Consider the following 6,180-nt stretch of genomic DNA (forward strand, 5'->3'; position numbering starts at 1 on the left):
CAGCGTTAGATACCGCTAGATTTTACTGACTGGTCCTTGTTTTCTCAGCAGGGAATAGCCATTTGATCATGGGACATTTTTATGAAGTCCCAGAGAACAATTTTATTGCTCAGAGTTTGCTCTTTCATAGTACGGGAGATTTGACTTAGTTCTCGGTTGTTTCATTTAGGTATCAAAAAAATCGGAGGTCCACTATGCTTTAACTTAAGTGAATGTCTTAACTCTTCAGTTAATTGTATTGCTTTCTAGGAGAAACAACAAATTTTTATATAATGCATACATGCATATTTTAGAGAAGGATTACAATTGCCAGAGATTATTTGTTTCTCTTTTAAAAAAATATATGTATAACTTTTGTAGATTAAAGACACTGGTGGCAAAATTCTGGCATTGAACTGTTAGGATGTTCTTCAGAGTGTCACTGTCAAAGCATGATGACAAGCATTGTGTTACGGCATGAAACACACATTCGTTCTGTGTTTTAATATTTGCTGGTTTATACCAAGACATAAATACATCATGACAGGCTGTCAACTACAATTAGAACACCTGTCTATGATCAGAGGAGCTGATATTCTACAGCAAGAGAGAGAGAGCTGTGAGCTCATGGAAAACAGAGAAATAAAAAATAAATGCCTTAACATGTTTCACGCAGACTCTTCTCCCTCTGTAAGGATCTTGTTTTTGTTTTTAATCAGCTGCATGGATTGTGTTATCTTAATGAGGGTTAAGAGAAATTAAGGCAACACATCTTCACATTCTCTTTTTAGAGACACTTAAAGGGTTCCAAAAACCTGTATGCGTTTCTTTATACTGTAAAACACAAAGAAAGATATTTAGAAAAATGTCAACTGAGATTTCTGAGGCGCCATTGACTAGGAAACATTTTAATGGTACTCAATGATGCCCCAGAAATATCAGTTGCTGACATTCTCACAAATATCTTTCTTTGTGTCTTTTTAAATGTATACAGGTTAGGAATAACTTGAGGGTGAGCAAATGATGACAGAATTTTCATTTTTGGGTGAACTATTCCCTTAACATTGGGCAAAATGTTGTGTTTAATGGGACTGAGACAGAGCATATTACAGAACTAGAAGAAAATGTTAGTGGTGCTGACTGTATCAAACTGAATCTTCTTTTATCAAATTTCAGGCAAAAAAAACATAATAACACACCTCTGAACAATTTGAGATATCATTCATGTCCGGTCCAGTCTTTGAAAGCAAAAATAATAGTGATGCTTGCCTTAGTGATCATTATAAAATGTGTGATATTATGTTATTTTATACTGTGATCACATGACAATAAAATGCATAATATACTGTAGAAAGAGATTAAACTGAGCTGCTTCTCTTTGTGATCAATGTGGTCCTTCTCTGTGACAGCAGCACAAGGAGAGCTGTGCTAATGACAAACTCTTGTCCCGTCACGCTGAGCAGACGTGATGTGTCTGCAGGGTCACACTCATTTCATGTATGAAGTCAATAATACACACACACGTGGCAGCAGCACACACTATCGGACTGGCAGCCACGCACACACAGCAGCCCAACTGTTCGGCAGAGATAAGCTCGAACACTGAGTGCTTCAGAGAGAAAGCGATGTTTGGCATTATCTTATTAACAATCTGGACTCTGAACAAAATGTAGTTGACAACAAAAAGTTTTCAAACAAAGAGGGTGGGTTTACAGTGTTCGGCAGAGACATTGTGGGGTTCTCAATGTCAGTCTGATAATGGACTACACTGCAGGGTTTATCAGACGCTCCAGATCACATTACAATAATAGAAATCGATTTTTCTCTGATCGATAATAAACATTTGACTGAAGATGATGCTGATGTTCCTGCAGTTTGCATTGTACACTAGGCTGACAACGCGTCTGTGGGTTGGTGTGTCATGACCTTTAGACAATACCGATAAGATGAAGTCTTCTCACATGTGAGTGTATATTATGTTAGGAATAATCCACGGCTAGCCGTGCATTAAAGGTCTTTAATGCACGACATGGAGGCCGAGAACCACTGCTTATTTGCATCCAGTGTAGCCTAATTTTTGACAGTAATTTTTGTCACTTAATTACAAACTGACTGGAAATACCTGTGCATTAAATGGTTTTAATGCACACCCTCCAGCCAGAATCGAGTATTCAAACAGATCATGGTATAACTTATTCACATTTTTGTGTAAAACTTATCATTAAAAAGATTTTTAAGTTAAACACAGTATCATTATAAATGTGCCATGGTATTGCAATCTCATACATACTCATATCGTATTACACGGCTCGCTGGAATGCTTGATTCTGATTGGCCAGTCGGGACATTTGCAGGTTCGTTATTCCCAGATAACAACCTCTCAAAACTAATAACACATGGTAACCCGGATGCAGCAAATCATTTTGATGATCAAGGTTTTTTTTGACAAATTAAATATAAATACGTCTTTTAATAACATATATGAAATTATATTTACAAATGACTAAACCAAATTGCCTGGTCGAGACATTTGAACGTCGTTTCTTACCTTAAAACTGAAAGTAAACGGCTTTTCCTCACGGAAGGTCTGCATTCGGTAAAGATTTGCTAATAAAATATTTCAAATTCACATTTCATGTCTATTTTTTTTCTCATGTGGCAAGTAGCTGTGTTATAAGCAGGATAATGTACAAGCAGCCGGCTGTTATTGCGAAATAAGCCTCTTCAGTGTGATACAAGACCCTCTGCTTCGCGTCGGGTCCTGATCACACTGTCGGGCAGGGGCGGACTAAGGGGGGGGTTGTCGTGTCATTGCGTTACATGTATACGTGTCTCGCTAATGCCTTCGTGTTGTGTGCATTTGTGTTAATAACGTCCGCCTGTAATAGCGTCCATAACGGCCCCATACATTAGGGGCCCACTGGGAATATTGGCCGGTCCGCTCCTGGTCACGGCCGTCGGTCAGACAGCCGTTCTGGACTTTGACAGAATGTCCTACTGGTCAATCCGCCCCTGCTGTCGGGGCATATTTCTAGGGCTGAGAATTGATTCCAAAACGAATAGATTCCTCGATTACAAGGCATTGAGAATCGAGAGTCGATACAAACAATAAACAAAAAAACTGCAGTTAAACAGGGAATTGAGCAGGAATCGAAAACAGCAGCTAGGAATCGATTCTTCCAATCGATTCTTTCGATTCCCAAACCAGGAATTGGAATCGGAATCGACTCCAAAAAATGCAGAATCGAAAAGCCGTACTTATTTCAGCGATAACAACCGGCTGCCTGTACATTATCCCTTACATACAACGCTACAGTCTGATTTTTGCATGTTTTATGATATTTGTTAAGTGAAATGATCACACGAAGATTACAAGACTGTCAGTAAATATAGTGAAAGTGATGCTTTGATAGCTTTGGCAGCAGAAGTCTTGCTTATTCTGAGCTGTAGAGATCTCAGAACAGACTGTAATGAAATATCAGACGGAAATATGTCTGCTATCTCTCTAGGTGCGTGTGCTATTATAAGTCTAGAAAGGAGAGTCTTTCATCAGGTGTTTCAGCGCTGGGTTCGTGGCAGGGCAACTCAACAGGCTCATTAAAAGCGGGAGCAGGTGCACTTTCACGAGTGAATATTATAATGCAATGTCAGATGGAGAGCAGGTTAGTGCGGCGCTACAGACAGCAGAGCACAGCCTCTCTCTCACAGCGCCCACTGTACGCCAGTAATCATTTCCATGGCTACAGCAACTCACAGGAGAATCCTGAGGGCTCTGATCTCATGAAAAGTTTACATCAACCCTTCATAAACATTCAAAGACACCGAGCTCACAGCTGGAAATGCTGCAGTAATGATAAAGTTTAGATATACGTAAACAAATCAAATGTGAACCAGTCTGTCAAAAACGTGACAGCCAGTCTGTAATTCTCACATGGTAAGCCATATGTGTTATGAATTTTACTGCACATGCGGTGTGGTCCGGCAGCAGCCTCATGTCCATACAGGCCAATTACTGCCCCCAGCTGGAGACTGACTGATAGCGGCTCTCTCAATGCACCCTGAAATGACGTATCACAGACAAAAAACAGGAAATATATCAACTGAATAATTGCAATAAATAAATAAAAACAGATACATTTTTTCTTGTTGGAATACACTATGGAAAACAACTTGGATTGCTTCTCGTCTCGTCCAGCTCTCCGAGCGAAACATCCACATACTGTCATCCCATTAATCAATTATGGATGCTTTCTGCCAAACCAAATGATGGATGCCACTATTTTTTGTTTTATTTATTTATTTTTCTCTCAAGGGCCCAGTTGGTGTTTTAGCGTGTCCCAGTTTCAGAGAGAGGGACAGAGAAAGAGAACCGTTAGATAAAAGAACACACAGTATATCTCAGAGACATACTGTCTAACAATGGGATCAGTGTTCCTTACAGTATATTGTCTATCTAGAAATGTTATTAGAACAAAATATTATCTCTGTGGTTTTTCTAAATCCCTGTAATATGTCTTCAAGATTCATAGTCATTATTCTGTTTAAAAAGATGAAGGTTAGCTCTTTGTAAGAACAAACAGTGGTGTCATTTAAGCGAGTTCCATCTTACAGCATGTAAATATTTTATATTCCGGAGTTTCCGTGGTCCGTACCAAAGTGAACAAAACTTGTTCAAGATGAAACATGATAAATAAACAAGATCTTAACTTCTGCAAATGGTGGTACCACAATGAGAAATAAATTGAGATTTAGTTTTTCATGGTGTTGTAGATGGCAGTTCTAAAGTTTAAAACTTTGGGTTAGTGGTTTTGTAAATCAATAGTAATAGTGATACCTGTCATATAGCGAGCATAATAAAACTATTTGAATATTTTCTTTTATTCTAGCATGGAGAAAGACTGTAAGAGAACGAGAGAGGGAGAGATAGGAGTGAGTGATTGATATTCATGAAATCAGGCATCTTTAGAGAGCTCGAGGTAGGGAGTCTGTTTTTTTTTCAATAATCAGGCTCTTTGTGTTGGGCTTGAATGAGCTGAAATCACAGCTGAGGCACATTCGGAAAGACATTTGCACACGTCCTGCCACCGATGTGCTTTATCTGGTCAGAGAATTGAACTACCATGACAAGCCAATTTTCATGCACGGTATGTTATTAGAATAAGCCTTAATCCATTATAACAGGTACAATAAAAGTTTTGAATTTCTGCTGCATTAATTCCTTCCTCGTATGATCATTCTGGTCATTTTAATAGTGGATAAATTACGTTTTTTTTTCTTTTGTTTTGCATGAGAAAATTCCTTCTATTACTTGCAAATTTGGGTTAAAAAGGATTTTTGTATGGTATAGTTTAGGGGTTCTGATGAGCTGATCATGTCTTGCCCCAGACAGAGTGTGAAACACATCCTCTTTACAGTTCAGGTGAGAGATGAGCCGACACTCTATTTAAAATACTGCATATAGCATAAGTGCTTTCTCCGTGGGGCTGTGTATGTGTTAATGTCATTTTATTTATAAGACAACTTTTACATTTCACCAAGTCTGCTCACAAAATCCTATATATGCTTGATCCAACAGTGTCTGCATACTCGGAACACCCAGATATTTCGTTTTCTGTTGCTTACTAAAGATAATATGGTGGTAGTCACTTCTGAGAAAGAAAGTACGCCTGATGAGTTTGGTGAAACGGTGACGTCCTAGAGCAGTCAGCATGTTAATGAAGTGTGCTGTGTATGACCTATTCTAATGAGTCTCAGATCCTGTTTGTGTTGCAGATGTCCGGGGCAGCTGGCATCACATCGCAGCCGTGAGCCTCACAAAGGACAGCGAGCTGCTCTACACCCACCCAGATGATTTTCCACTGGCTTTGAAGCCGGCATTACCTCCAGAACCCAATGATGATACCCAATTACATGAAAATTGTCCCCTAAATGATCCCTGTGTCCCTGCCTCTGATGTCTGTGAACACCAAGCGTAGTAACACATTATTTTCCTTCTAAGAAAACTGTTATGGCTTGCTGTTTGAAATGCCAGTGATAGCTGTTTGATATGTTAGTGATGTACTTTAAGATCAAACGGCTTGATGTCAATAACGTGACGTAAATGCCATTAAATCTGCCAGCATAAATATGACATTTAAAACAGGGTTACATGCTTTGTATAAGCTGGTGGGGGTGTAAACCTTATTTCCAATTTTTAAATTG

General features: G+C 39.0%; 1 long non-coding RNA gene across 1 annotated transcript in view; it reads left to right on the forward strand.

Moving 5' to 3' along the window:
• Positions 1 to 5,964, forward strand: part of LOC130555251 (uncharacterized) — a 74,168-nt gene extending 68,204 nt beyond the window's left edge. Inside the window, exon 4 of the long non-coding RNA XR_008963104.1 lies at positions 5,752 to 5,964. This is a non-coding gene — a long non-coding RNA (uncharacterized LOC130555251). The remainder of the gene's footprint in view (positions 1 to 5,751) is intronic.
• Positions 5,965 to 6,180: the final 216 nt, after the last annotated feature.

This window comes from Triplophysa rosa, linkage group LG6 (genome assembly GCF_024868665.1).
Source record: "Triplophysa rosa linkage group LG6, Trosa_1v2, whole genome shotgun sequence".
Lineage (NCBI taxonomy): Eukaryota > Metazoa > Chordata > Actinopteri > Cypriniformes > Nemacheilidae > Triplophysa > Triplophysa rosa.